Raw genomic sequence first — 12322 nt, 5'->3', positions numbered from 1 at the left:
ATGTTGACTTTGAATAACAACAGAAATGGCTTCTGTGAATCAGTCCTATTCAGTAAAAAAAAAAACTTGCCTGCTGAAAACTCCTGCTCATGTCAGATTCCCTGAGAACAAACAGTTTAGTTAGTGCAGTTTGATAGTCAGGGACTCCATGTTCTTTGAAAGGGTAGTCAGAAGTGAGATAGGTCAACATTTTTTTACAAGCTCAGTGGCATAAAAGGATAAAAACCTTTGACCAAGATGGCATGGGGTTGAGTAGCAACTTGATTGCTGGAGCAGCCAGGGAGGAATGGTGATGCTGGAGCACCCAACAAGGTATGGTGGGAGGGGTATGATCAGCCAGAACAGCTCTCCTAACCTGGCGCAGCAGAAAATCTGTTCTGAATTACTGCTTCTGACACCTACGAGAGAGAGACAGAGAGAGAGAGAGAGAGAGAGAGAGAGATCTGTAGTAGATACAGGGAGTAGTACCACAGGAAACACTACATACAGATATGTACTTGGCACTAAACACTCAAAACCTTAAAAACATTTATTTTAAATTAAACTGTTTACATCCTATGTACGGCCTAGATGAAAACTACGCTTATATGTGTCAGATGGGAAGATGATAAAAGAACATTGCACAACAGCAGTAACTAAATAAGATCACTAACTAAAAAAGTGCAAGACTATGTAATACCAAGGCACATTCAGTTACTGACTTTTAAGATTTGCCGTTTGACCTCTCACCTATACTTAGAATAACTAATGATATTGCTGATCCTGTAAGGGAGAGAGTTTGCGATCTGTGTCACCATGACACTGAAGGTATGAATGGCAGATTCCTTATCCCTTCTGGGTATTGTTAAAAGCAGCTTGTTAGAGGTTCTGCAGGCTCCTAAGGGGTGATACTATTAATAAGATCTCTGCAAGGTCAAAGGGCAGCTTTTGCCTGGCTCTGAGCTCTATGTCCATGATATTTTCTTCACATCCAGGCCAAGGAAGTTGTGATAATGCTGGGCAGTGATGTTCATTCCTGTTTAATTCATTAACTAGCCTTGCGTGTTTACGATAAACACCTTCAAGTTTCTCAATATTTATCTGACTAAAGGAAGTCAAGGCCAGACTTCCTTGTAGAAAATTTGAAAATAGTAAAGCATCAAACACCTTAGCAAAGAAAGAGGAATAAGACAGCCTCTTAATTTGTATAATTTATTTTATGTATAACTCTTTTTTTGTATGAACACTCAGCTTTATGTTCGTTTTTTTGTTGCAGCATAGTTGGCATTGTCAGGAAAGGTCATTCACTTGTCCAAATATGTACCAGTGTATTTAAAGTTCAGTACAACTCAACCAGAAATCCAGATGTTATTTTAACCTTTAAAAGCTGAAGCATATCTACACAGTTTTTCCCCAATAAACAACACTTTAGCCTTAGTTTCATTAAAAAAAAATAACTGATTATCATTTGGCCAGAATTCAAGATGCTGATGTCCCAGTTGAAGCTGAGAATGAATAAATTAAAGGTCACCAGATGAGACTGTTAACACTATGCTGTCTGCATTTTGTCCTATGCCAGTATCAGATCGGTTCTCACATAAAGCATCAACATAAAATAGCAAACTGTAGTGTTCCAAATGCAGGCCTCAACGAGTGTGACCAGATATTACCTTTTAGGAAGTATACACTCCTACAAAGTTATATCAGTAAAAACAAGAAAATAACTTTTAAATTAATAATAGTAGTATTACTACAACTTAAAAAAAAAATCAAATTAAGCAGGAGACTGCAAATCATAAAAATGACGGAAAATCCATAGCTTTTTAGAAACTAGTCTTCAAAGAATTTGATCAATGGTCTTGATAAAGGAAGGCTGTGCCTAAAGCCTTGTTGAGTCAGTAAGCAGACACTGAACGTCCAGGAAGATGGTCAGCTACCTATATTCCAGTCAGAATTTTCCATTATTATTTATTTTTTTGGTCTTCTACTCTTAAAACTTGTGGCTTTCTGGCAAATCAGTGAGTACTGAATTCACTAAATAATGACAGCCATTTAAGTTTCAGACTTCATATCCTTCAAAAAATCCATGCTGACACAAAACATTTCATTCTAATAACTTTCTCAGTTTATACAATCTGTTTAAAATGTGTCCCTATTTTAGGGTCTTTGTTCCAAACTTATTTTTCACTTTGTCCAGATTTCTTGTGCTAGGAGGTTGTTGATTCCAGCTTTTCCATATCCTTTAATAAGGTAGTCAAAAGTGAGAAAGGTTAACATATTTGTCAGCTCCATGGCTCAAAACGATAAAGCCTTTCACCAAAATGACTTGTGGTTGAGTAGCAATTCGAGTTTTGAGTACCCAGAGAGGAAGGGTGATGCTAAAGCAGCCAATGAGGTAGAGTGATGTGATCAGCCAGCCTAGGTTCTCCTGTGCTGGGGTAGGAAGACCATCTGCTCTGATTCATTGGTCCTGACACCTGTTAGAGAGAGAAAGAGAGAGTTATGTAACATGTACAACGTGGGCTGAAGGCATGTGCTTATTTCTGACAGCCCATGTTTTTGTGGCAACCTTGAAAACATGTATAAGTGTAAATGCTTCCAGGGGGAGGCCAATCAGGCTTTCTAGCCTGCCATCATGCATGTCAAATACTAGTAAGGGGTTAATCTACAAACATGGCTTCTTGGATGAAGACATCCTCCCCTGCCATCATGCATGTCAAATACTAGTAAGGGGTTAATCTACAAACATGGCTTCTTGGATGAAGACATCCTCCCATGAAAAACGCGAACAGGCAGTTCTCTGGGACAACCATCTCTCTAAACTTCTCCCCACCTCTATAGGAGTTCCTCAGGGCTCCATCTTAGGTCCTCTTCTGTTTTCCATTTTTATCAATGATCTGCATCTAGCCACTCCTCTATCTACTTGTATTCAATATGCTGATGACACAACCATCACTTGCTCTGCCACAACCCAGACTGAACTTCACTCACTAACACAACACACCTTCACCACCATTGAGCAATGGTTCTCTAACCACTGTCTCCTACTAAACCCCAAGAAAACCAAACTTCTGCTCTTTCCACCCACTCACCTATCACCCTCCATTGATTTCACACTTACATCAAACAATGGCACACTTATCACTCCTGACCAAACTACTAAACTCTTGGGTATTACTATCGACAACCAACTAAAATTTGACTGTCACATCAACTCCTCTATAAAAACAACTAACAGGAAACTCGGTTCACTCTGTAGAATCAAATCTTTCCTAACTCCTGAGGCTAGAACTACTATAGCTAGAACCCGCTTAATATCAACCCTTTTATATGCTTCTTCTATATACACTAATCTGTCTAAGTACAACCTCAATAAACTAGCCACATCATACAACAACATCGCCAGATTTGCCACTGCCTCTCCATACAGAACTCACCATTGCTTGAATCTTATAAAACTAGGGTGGCTGGAACTACCCCACCTCATACAATACTATCAACTCACTATTGCCCACAAAGTCCTCTACCACCCTGAAAACACACCAATGCTCTCTACCCTCATAAAGCCCTACCACAACATGAGGAATCTACGTTCCTTTAACAAAACACTTGTAAAAACCTCTAGAGCAAATAATGTAGCAGGTGACTCCATATTTTCTAACTCAATTGGCAAAATATGGAATCTACTACCACCAGACCTTACATCCCTGACTTCTATATCACTATTTAAAACCAATCTAAAACTCTTCCTAACTAACCACTGGCTTTGCTCTTGCAATAACCCTGGGTAACCTTGCTCTCTTGCTTTCTTTCCCTCCTTTCCTCTTTTCCATTTACTCTAGCACACTTCACTTTCCCCTTAAAAAAAAAAAAAAAAAAGAAAAAATGTTTCTGGCTATAGCTCATTAGTTATATAAAATTATAGATTTTGTTACTTATGTCTATAGTAAAACTTTCATAACCTAGTAAAGCATCTATTATAGACTCTTGCTAATGACTCACATTGTACTCAGACACTTAGATAGCCAGTAAGAAGTTTATGAAAATGGTTTTATTGTATAACTTGTATATTCTTAGCTTGTTAAGTATTAGTTAGTGGAGCTTTTCTCCTCGGGCCTCCACTGAAAATGGACATGTATCCAGTTGGACTAGCCCGGTTAACAAATGTAAAATAAATAAATAAATAAATGACAGATTATTTATAGGATCATAAGAGATTACTAGGCTATCGACCCGGAGGTCATTTTAAGCCTAGCCATTTTATCCCAGTGTAATACCATAGAAATACTAGTCAATACCCAAGATTACATTTAGTGATTACTGCCCATGCCCAGGAGGGTTGTGGGCTGTATCCTGGTAAGAATTTATGGTGCCCCATCCACTTGTCCAGGTTCCTCTTGAACAGTGTCAAAGAGGTGCTCTGTCTCACATGAACTGGTAGCCTGTTCCAAAGACACGGCAGTCACTGGGAGATAAATCTGTCCCTCCAGCATGTCCTATTTAAGTTGCAGGCTATATTTAGGTATATGGAATGGGTAACCCTAGTTCTGTTTGTGCAGCAAGTTCATTAGGTTTGGGTCTTGGATTGCTCTGTAGACCAGGCATAAGTCTCCCCTAAGAAGTCTATACAATATGGAGTATAGTGACAGGGACTTAGTCTGTGTAAGGCATATGCTGTAACCCTTGATCTTTTTTGCTGGAAACCTCTGAGGTCTCTCTAATTGCTGCAGGTAATTAGTACGGTACATGCCAAATGGGGTGTTATACTCAATTATAGGCAGGATAAGTGCTGAGGGGGTTTATAACTTCTTTTGCTCTCAAAGCAATGCCTTTACTAATCAAGTATGCTATGTAGAAAGCTATCCTTATTACAGTACACACATGGTGGTCAAAGTTAAGGTGACGGTCAACTTGTGATCCCAGGTCTCTTACCACTTCATGTGTACTTAGGGTATTGTTGTTGATTTGATAGTGTGAGTGGACATTGCTTGAGATGAAGAGAATGATGATGATGCATTTCTTTGCATTCAGTTTGAGACCATGACTAATACACCAGTCCGTGGTGTGCAAAACCTTCCTGGAGTATACTGACATCATTTTTGAATGCAATGATTGCACCTAGTTTGCAGTTGTCTGCAAACCTGGTCAGCCACAACCCCTTAGTTTTGACCTGAACTTCTGAGAAGTATATAACAAACAGTAGGAGGCCTAGCACTGACCCCTGTGGCACTCCACTGGTAACAGGCCTGCTGGTTGATGTGGAGTCACCCACTTTATTAGTGTGTGCCTGGTTTGTGAGGCAGTTGGCAACACATTTTACAATGACGGGGTTTACATTCAGTTTGTTAAGTTTATCTGTAATGCCTGAATGTGAGATTGTGTTGAAAGCCTTTGCCAGGTTGAAGTATGCTGCATGCAGAGAGTTGCCCTCATCGGTGGCCTTCGTCACATTTTCAAAGAACTCCACCAGATTTAACAGGCAGGATTTGCCCTTCACAAAGCCGACATGGGTAGCATCCAGGGTTTGGAGGTCACCTATGTCTTTATTTATGAGGTCCATAATGATACGTTCCATGGCCTTACACATGAGGCTAGTCAGGCTTATGGGTCTGTAATTCCTCGGGGCTGTTGCTAGGCCACATTTGTGGAGGGGAGTAACTGTTGCTATTCTCCATTCCATAGGAACAAACCCTGTGGTTAGGCTATGGTTGAAAAGAGTACTTAGTGGTGATGCTAGTTCATGTTTAAGCCTGTTTAGAAGACAGCCTGGGATGTCGTCTGGTCCCATAGAGATTGTATTTTTTGCCTTGGACAATGTTTTGAGGACCTGCTCTTCAGCTATGTAGGGAGGGGGGAGGTTTGGGAGAAGGTTTGTTGTAAATTTTCACCAAAGCTATCCACTAGCAGGTTTGCAATCTCTGTGGGGTCAGTGTATGTGATGCCATTGACCACTAGTTCTGTACATGCTTGGGTCCTACCCTTTTGGTTATGTACGTAGCTGTAAAAGGCCTTATGGTTTATCCTTGGCTGTATTTGCTAAGTATCTCTCAAAGGAACCCTTGAAGGATTTGCCAAGTTGTCTTATTTGCCTGTTGCGGATGAGAAGGGTGCTTTTCCATTGTTGGGGCCCTGCCTTTGTTTTCTTGAACAGCGACCTTGCAGAAATTCAAACTTTTGTTCTAAAGCATGTGTTGCTGCACTTGAGCTCAAAACCAGTTTGTTTTACATTAAATGCACTCTGGTGGGAGCAGAGAGCTGAATTCAACCCACCCAAGCTGGAAGCTGATGGTGGAAAGCTTATTGTGTATTCATCTGATTGGACCGAGGGCTTAACTGTGTAAAAGTCTTTTAGCCTGCTGGTAGTAAAGCCTTGTATTTGTGTTCCCCATCCCTTATATATAAGGAAACCTCTCCAGTTTAAAATCCTCCATAGGAAATATTCTCCAAAGTCTCCCACTGTTCTCAGATGCTTGAAGTGATGCCAGTTTGTGCAGAGGGTAGTACTAATGCAGGTCATCTAATATACTACTAAACACTCTCACTTTGACCTTTAATTGACTCTCCCCTACTCCTTCCCATCTACTAAGGATCTGCTATAATGGATAGGTGCTTCCCTGTCATCTTTGTTTCTGGTCTGGTTGATATGGGCATCCTGAGGCAGTGTAGTATCTGCCTCATATTCACTGACAAACATTTAATTTTAGAACAAACAAACACAATGTGTGAGAGATGGAGATACACAATGTCATTGAAAGCAAAGCTCTCACATACACACACGAAAAATGCAAACCACGCCGTCAGTGTTACACCCAAAACACTCATTACCAACACTAAGGAACAAACAGATAGATCCACATATGTGGCGGTATTGACTTGTAATCTACCCAATCCTCCAAGACCCCCTAAAAGCATCTCTCAATGGCCTTGCACACAGTCAAAAAAGACAGCACTTCACAAAACACATGACTCTGAAAATCATAGTAGCCCCACTTCCAAGCCCATAAAGCAACATACCACATAGCCAAACGTTGTAGTTATTGGGGATTCCATTCTAAGACATACTGATGACCCCTTACCAGGCTAAACAAGAAGATCACAGTGATCTGTCTGCGTTGAGCCAGGATCTGCCATATCACGCATGCACTTAGGTCTTTAAACCACAAGTACCAGTATGACGTGGTCATAGACCATGTGGGCATAAACAACCTAAGACGTACCTCACTGGACTATATGAAGAGAGACATGATGGAGCTCTCTGAATATGTGTCCAGGTGGGTATGGATCTAGCCTTGAGTAGCATCCTACTGTCACCTATGATGATGCCATAGTACCAGCAAAAATTACTGACTTCAACAACTGGCTTAGTTTCTGGTGTCACAACAAGGGGACCCAATATCTGTTAGCCTGGGGAGACATGATGGATAAACCATGATGCTTTGCCAGAGATGATTTGCACTTGTCACCATCTGGCTTCTGGATATTGGCAAAAACTTTATCTATCCACACAGTGCCTTTTTTAGTCTGTGCCAAGTTGTTAAACCCGCCAACATAACAAAAATCACTCATGACTACCTATAGGTACTGCTGCTCAATGCTAGAAGTTTAAATAAATAAAAACTGCACTCCCTTGAAGCACTCCTCACCTTGGAGAATGTAGACATATGTTCAGTCACAGAAACATGGTTCAGAACCAGAAAAAGCACCCCAGCTATCAAAGACTACAATGCCTTTAATAAATTTCGATCACCCTTAGATCAGGATAAAACAAAGGGAGGAGGTGTCTCAGTGTTCATAAAGGAAAGAACACTGCTAGACTGGTCCAATAACATGACTCACTTGAGCTACTCTATGCCCAACTAACCATAAGTGTAACCCCCTATCTATCCTTGCTAGCTACGGATCCCTTAACATGAGTCTGGAAAACCACACCCCCTACATAAACCTACTGAAATCCCTTAACATTGAGCCTAACACCATACTTATGGGTGATTTCAACTATCCCTTCATAGACTGGGAGTCTTATATGACCAATAATTCACTTGCTCAGAGGTTTTTGCACTTCATCAATGCAAACATCTTGGAGCAGCTAGTTAGCACCCCAACTAGGGGTACAAATATCTTAGACTTAGTACTCATGAACATGATGGGAAATCCTGCTCCCTCCTGTGCATTAACTCCCTGGTAAGATCTGCCCACAAATGATTTCCTTTATTATTAAAACTAACCTAGAACCCCCATCAAATTCCAAAACTGTTAAGAAGTTTGCTAAGGCCAGTTACCTCAAACTAAGTGACAGCTTATTAAACTTACCAGCACCTCTGAACCCAGTGACCCTGAGGATTCCTCTGAGCTGTATGCAAAAGCACTGTACAATCACTTTCATAGCTGCATAGAAGCGGCAGTACCTGTCCAAGTCAAAGCTATGATTACTGGCAAAAATAAACCACCCTGGTGGACCCCTAGCAGAACTGGGCTATTCAACAAAAGAAAAAAATCCTCTCCAAAACCAAGACACAACAGAGAAATAAGTGCAAAAAGGTACTCACTAGTCTAAATACTCACTAGTCTAAACAAACAAATTGGAAAGCTAGTCAAATCTGCCAAACCATGAGGCAAAGATAGCCTCCCAGGTGAAAGATAACCACACAGCTTTTTAAATTACATTTGTAACCTCAAGGTAAATGCTCAGCAGTGTGCCAAGTTAATCATGAATGGCAACACTTATATCCAGCTTGAAACTATAGCAAACCTGCTGGCCAACAAGTTCAGTTCAACCCCCCATCACCTCCTACCACACCCAAGGAAATACCTGCAACCATCCCCCTACAAGTCTTATGAGGCAACAGGTCCTTACTGCGCTCGCTTAATCCAAATCACAACCACCATGGGGCCCAACAACATTCCAGGATGCTTTTTAAATAACTTAAAACTGAATCTATCAGGGCCACTAGAAACCCTCTTTAACCACTGCCTCTGAACGGGCTTTGTCCCAGAGGAATGGAGGACTGCAACAGTCATCCCTCTGCACAAGGGGGGGGGCCCCAACAACTAGGGGACTACAGACCCACAAACTTCACCAGTCTCATCTGCAAGGCCATAGAGAGAATTATCATGAACTTGATCAAGAACAACATAGGAACCCTCCAAAAACTGGACCAGACCCAATTTGGCTTTGTCAAAGAGATCTCTTGCATGCTCAATCTAGATCTAGTGGACTTTTTTGAGAAAGTCACCAGGGCCACAGACGAGGGTAAAATTGTATGCAGCACTAATCTAGACCTGACCAAAACTTTTGACACAATTCCCCATTTGGGGATCATAGATAAACTTACTGAGTTAGGCATTAACCCTTACATCCTCAGATGGATAGCCAGCTGGCTCACTGACAGGGCACATGTTGCTCAGATAGGTGAATCCACTTCCGATAAGAAACTTGTTACTAGTGGTGTCCCATAAAGGCTCAGTGTTGGAACTACTCCAGTTTGGTATATACTTCTCTGAAGTGAAGGCCAATGTTGGGGACCTCTGGTTCACCGAGTTCGCAGACGACTGTAAGCTGCAAGCAATCACTGAATCCCCTAACATGCCACTCAACCTCTTAATGCAAGAAATCTATACAAAGCCTGACAAAATGGGGGACAAAGGCCCAAAAATAGGGACAGATTTTAAATATTGTGTTTATAAACTTAGAAAGTTGCTAGAGTAAAAGAGTTTGTGCTAACATACATTTTCTAAAGGATTTGAAGTCTGATACTAAATGTATGTCCTTATTTAGTGACTTCTATTCACAGATCATCTCTGTCATTTGCCAGAAAACCAAAAGTTTTATGAGGAATGGACCAAAAATATCTGTACTGTTGTCCGCAATGGTGATGGACAGGCTGACAGATGAGATCAGACAGGAGTCCCCGTGGACTATGATGTTTGCAGATGACATTGTGATCTGTAGTGAGAGTAGGAAACAGGTGGAGGAGACCCAGGGGAGGTGGAGATATGCTCTAGAGAGAAGAGGAATGAAGGTCAGCAGGACTAAGACAGAATATATGTGTGTGAATGAGAGGGAGGGTAGTGGAATGGTGAGGATGCAGGGAGTAGAGTTGGTAAAGGTGGATGAGTTTAAATACTTGGGATCAGCAGTTCAGAGTAATGGTGAGTGTGGAAGAGAGGTGAAGAAGAGAGTACAGGCAGGATGGAGTGAGTGGAGAAGAGTGTCAGGAGTGATTTGTGACAGACAAGTACCAGTAAGAGTAAAAGGGAAGGTCTACAAGAGGGTAGTGAGACCAGCTATGCTATATGGGTTGGAGACAGTGGCATTGACAAAAAGGCAGGAGTCAGAGCTGGAAGTGGCAGAGTTAAAGATGTTAAGATTTGCACTGAGTGTGACGAGTGTGGACAGGATAAGGAATAAGTATATTAGAGGGTCAGCCCAGGTTGGAAGGTTTGGAGACAAAGCCAGAGAGGCAAGATTACATTGGTTTGGACATGTGCTGAGGAGGGATGCAGAGTATATTGGGGAAAAGATGCTAAGGATGAAGCTGCCAGGTAACAGGAAAAGAGGAAGGCCTAAGATAAAGTTTATGGATGTGGTGAGAGAGGACATGCAGGTTGTTGGTGTGACAGAGCAAGATGCAGAGGACAGGAAGAAATGGAAACAGATTATCTGCTGTGGCGACCCCTAATGGGAACAGCTGAAAGAAAAGACCAAAAATATGAAGCAAACAAAATTCTGGATGTTCTGTGAAAATCGGGACAGTTGAGAGGTATGTCACCGTTAATGATGTTGACATCCTATAAACAGGCCTAAAAATGACAAAACGATTGGTACCAAAACCATGGTCTGAAACTAAATACTAAAAAATGCACAACCATACACTTTGGTAAATCAGACATCCCTACAAATTATAAAATTGGCAGCACACCCCTAAAAATAGACCCAGTAGTGAAGAACCTAGGAACACAGATAGATAGTAAGCTAAACTTTGACCACCAGGAAGCTACACTAGTGAGGAAATCCCTCTGTGTGGCACAACTAATAAGTAAAGGCATGGCATCAAGAACAAAGTAAGTCATAGTGCCAGCCCTCATCAGGCCCATAATTATGTACAGTGCTCCCTTCTGCATGTACCTAACCAGGAACTTACACCAACTGGAATAGCCCCAGAGATTTCTCACTAAGAAATACAAAGTGTAAGGTACATGTGTTATGCAGACCAAATAAAGGCCGTATCCCTTTACTCATTCTCATATCATTTATTGAGACGGGACTTATGCCTGACCTTACAAGGCATTCTCTGATCCAGCCCTGATGAAAATGTTATATATTTTCAAAAAATACTATGGAAGGGTAATGAGTTCCATGGACCTGAACCTTATTTGTGACTCTAACAGAACTTGCTGGAGAGACAGATTCATATCCCAAAGGCTACCTCATTCATAGTTTCATATGTTCATAGATTATTACTAGGCTAATTGCCCTTGTGAGCCATTTTAAGCCTAGTCAATTACTCCATTTAAGAATCAAACCTGTACCGTGTGTCTATATGGTAAACACCTTAACCATTATGGAATAAACTTCTCATCTTTGTAAAACAAGGTGCATTCCTCACTCTCTTCAAAAATAATTTGGATAAATGGATGGGGAAACCATAAATTCACCCCTGGGGTATTGTCCATGTCCCTCATGGACAAAGGCAGCCTGTAAAATGACTCAGGGCAACATCCAAAGACCCACTACCCTTATACTGCCCAATCCCATATCTGGGGAATTAAGATATAATATTGTCATAGCCTGGATATTATTAGCTAGGTTGAAAAGGCTCTTGTGCCACTAGCCTACTAAACACTAATTAACCTATTAACTTATGTAAAAACTAGATATTTTCTGACTTCATTGCTTCTTCTATAGATTGTATTTATAACAGTATCCTTATAGGCTAAATGAGCTATTTTTAACTTCACTCAAATGTCAAGTTTCTATCTTTACAAAGTGACATTTATTCCCTTTTAATCTAATGTAAATGCTGCTAACATTATTAGTGTAACTCTTCTCCAGGTTCCATCTGCCCAGAGATTACAGTCTTTGTACACCATTCTGCCCATCTGAATTCTCACAGTATTTCCTTCTAAGCTTTGTCCATCATCTGCTACCTCACAGGATCCATCTAGAAGCAAGGAAGTAGGAGAGGGAGAATGGAAACTAAAACATGTTGTGACGATGTGAGCAATTGCCAGCTATGCCAGGAGAAGTAGGGCAGCTGATGTGTAACATATGCCAGCACAGCTAACAAGAATTTAGTAAAGAATTATATATTTGAATATCAAACTGATTTGTACAGATGCTTTT

At 41.0% G+C, this 12322-nt stretch overlaps 1 long non-coding RNA gene across 4 annotated transcripts in view; it reads right to left on the bottom strand.

Moving 5' to 3' along the window:
* Positions 1-2120: 2120 nt before the first annotated feature.
* LOC122787210 overlaps positions 2121-12322 on the bottom strand; it is an 832143-nt gene continuing 821941 nt past the window's right edge. For all 4 annotated transcript variants that reach the window (XR_006362550.1, XR_006362551.1, XR_006362553.1 and 1 more), the window contains one exon: positions 2121-2456. This is a non-coding gene — a long non-coding RNA (uncharacterized LOC122787210). The remainder of the gene's footprint in view (positions 2457-12322) is intronic.

Source organism: Protopterus annectens, chromosome 13.part0 (assembly GCF_019279795.1).
Source record: "Protopterus annectens isolate FY-2018-M chromosome 13.part0, PAN1.0, whole genome shotgun sequence".
Taxonomy (NCBI): Eukaryota; Metazoa; Chordata; order Ceratodontiformes; family Protopteridae; genus Protopterus; species Protopterus annectens.
Note: the sequence above shows the minus strand (reverse complement) of the source record. Positions and strands in the feature narration are given on the sequence as shown.